Genomic DNA, 3001 nt, shown 5'->3' on the forward strand with positions numbered 1-3001 from the left:
AGAGGTGCTGCACACCCTCTTTGCTTCACTGATGAAGTGATGGAGCACGAATTCCCCGAAGGGTTTAAACCCATGAAAATCGAATCATACGACAGAACAACAAATCATGTGGTATGGATCGAAGATTTTCTTCTCCATATCCACATGGCCCGCGGTGATGACCTCCACGCCATCAAATACCTCCCACTAAAACTAAAGGGACCAGCACAGCACTGGCTAAACATCCTTCCAGAGAACTCCGTTGGCAGCTGGGAAGACCTGGAAGATGCCTTTCGCGATAACTTCCAAGGTACATATGTCCGGCCACCAGATGCTGATGACTTAATTCACATCATCCAACAGCCCGGAGAGTCGGCCATGAAGCTCTCGACTAGGTTCCGAATTAAAAAGAACCAAATTGTCGAGTGTCCGGACGCCGAAGCCCTCGCGGCCTTTAAACGCAGTGTCCAGGATGAGTGGCTCGCCCGCCCCCTCGGTCAAGAAAAAACAAAATCCATGGCAGCCCTTACCACTCTAATGACCCGCTTTTGTGTGGGAGAAGATAGTTGGCTGGCCTGTAGAAGCAAGAACGCCAGCGATCCGGGCATTTCCGAAGTCTGAGACGGCAACGACAAGCCACAACGCAATAAACACAAACGTCGCACTGACAATGAAAGAGTGCAAGACACAACGGTCAACGCCGGATGCAGAGGCTCCAAACCTGGTCAACGGAAAAAATCATTCAAGGCAAATAGAGATGGACCATCCAATCTAGACAAAGTATTGGATCGGCCCTGCCAGATTCATGGCACCCGCGATAAACTAGCTACTCACACCAACAGAAGTTGTTGGGTCTTCAAACAAGCTAGCAAGCTTAATTCCGAACATAAAGGGAAGGGGCCGCCCAGCGACAGCGATGACGAAGAGACTCGCCAGCCGAATACCGAGGGTCAGAAGCAATTTCCCCCCGAAGTAAAAACCGTAAACATGGTATATGTGACGCACACCCCTGCAGGGGAACGCAGGCATGCACTACGAGATGCATACGCCATAGAGCCGTTCCCCCCAAATTTCGCCATATCCATCCCGAAGGTTCGGCGGCCACAGTCGAAGTACAAAGCAGACTCATCAAGCCACATTACTGATCGCCCATTTAAACCGCCGGCCTCTATTAACTGGGACCGATAAATCTCAGAGCTGGATTAGCAGTTCGGCCTCCGTCGTTCGCCTCATATACCCGTGAAGTTTGTACCGCGCGTACATAATTGGGTACTTAAAATACCCTCGTCATTGGCAAAGGCACAATACGGACAAGCCTACAAGCTCTCTCATAGCCTTCTCTGCTTTTCTTTTCCAACTTTTTTATCTTTCATCACGGGTGGTTCAAAGACCGGTTGTCTCAAGAACTCTATCGGAGTTCGGCTCTGTTCACCTACCCTTCTTGCGCTTGGTAAAATTGCGCTGCATCAGAGGCGCTCTTCAGCAAGTCCAAGAATGCGTCTAGAGAACTCTGTCGCTGTCAAAACCGGCGAATCTCGGGTAGGGGGTACCGAACTGTGCGTCTAAGGCCAATGGTAACAGGAGATAGGGGACACAATGTTTACCCAGGTTCGGGCCCTCTCTATGGAGGTAATACCCTACTTCCTGCTTGATTGATCTTGATGAATATGAGTATTACAAGAGTTGACCTACCACGAGATCGTAATGGCTAAAACCCTAAAGTCTAGCCTGTCTAACAATGATTATTAGGGATATCTCTCTACGGACCTAACCCTCCGGTTTATATAGACACCGGAGGGATCTAGGGTTACATAAGGTCGGTTACAGAGAAAGGAATCTTCATATTTGGTCGCCAAGCTTGCCTTCCACGCCAAGGAGAGTCCCATCGGGACACGGGTAGAGTCTTCGGTCTTTGTATCTTCACAGCCCATCAGTCCGGCCCATGTCTAATAGGTCGGACGCCCGAGGACCCCTTAGTCCAGGGCTCCCTTAGTAGCCCCCAAACCAGACTTTAATGACAAGGTGTCCGGCGTGCAGATGCTCTTCGGCATTGCAAGGCGGGTTACTTCTCTGATGACTTCAAAGTGGTGTATTCGGCTTTCCATTTAATGTCGTACCCCTCGGCTTCCATGCCTTCCTAACTTCAGCTTCCACGTGTCGAGTGAACATGAGAGGTTGGGGTATTTTTGCACATACCACACTGACCGTACAAGAGAGGTGCCTATTTAAAGAGAATAGATGTCAGATCCATTCCGCACCCCGCAAAAAAATCCTCAGAGCTTCCTGAGTGGAACCACCCCAACATGGCTAACGCTCCCATCTCTTCCTCTCGTCCCCACGGCTCCAAAAAGGGCGATTGGGAGAGATGCTCCGTATGTCACAGTCAGCTGTCGAAGCTGCAAAAACAGGGCTTTCTTCCTCCCGCTGATCTAGTCCCTGTCCGACCAGTGCTGACGTCCTTCAATGGCGGGGTTCAGGCGGAGAACTTCCCCATTCCGTCCAGGGGGAACGAGTATGCTTCGTTCCTTTCTTGCTAAAAGGTGTCGTATTTCCAATCCATCCCTTCCTCCGAGGACTTCTAGAGTATTATGGCCTCCAACTGCATAGTTTCACTCCCGCCTCCATCCTACACATCGCGGGTTATGTTGCTCTATGCGAGCTATTCCTAGGCTGCGAGGCCCATTTTGAATTATGGAGAAAACTGTTCTGCCTCGTGCCTCATAATCAAGGGGGTCAATATTCGAAGTGGGAGGAGCCATAGTGTGGCGTATTGCCAGGACCAGATACCTGCCTGGCACGCCGAAGAACGCTTCCGAAGAGTGGCCTTCTGAATGGTTCTATATTGATGTCGTCGCTCTTCCTGACCCAGTCCAAATGGGCCTCCCTGAATTTTCAAGCGCTCCATTGAAGAAATGCCACAGCTGGCGTCCTCGGAGCCTCGAGGAGGAGGATAGCGCAGAAGTCTGTCAGTTGATGTGCAAGATTAATATCCTTGCCTAGTCCGAATTGTCAATAATCGAGG

The sequence above is a fragment of the Triticum dicoccoides genome, chromosome 7A (assembly GCF_002162155.2).
Source record: "Triticum dicoccoides isolate Atlit2015 ecotype Zavitan chromosome 7A, WEW_v2.0, whole genome shotgun sequence".
Lineage (NCBI taxonomy): Eukaryota > Viridiplantae > Streptophyta > Magnoliopsida > Poales > Poaceae > Triticum > Triticum dicoccoides.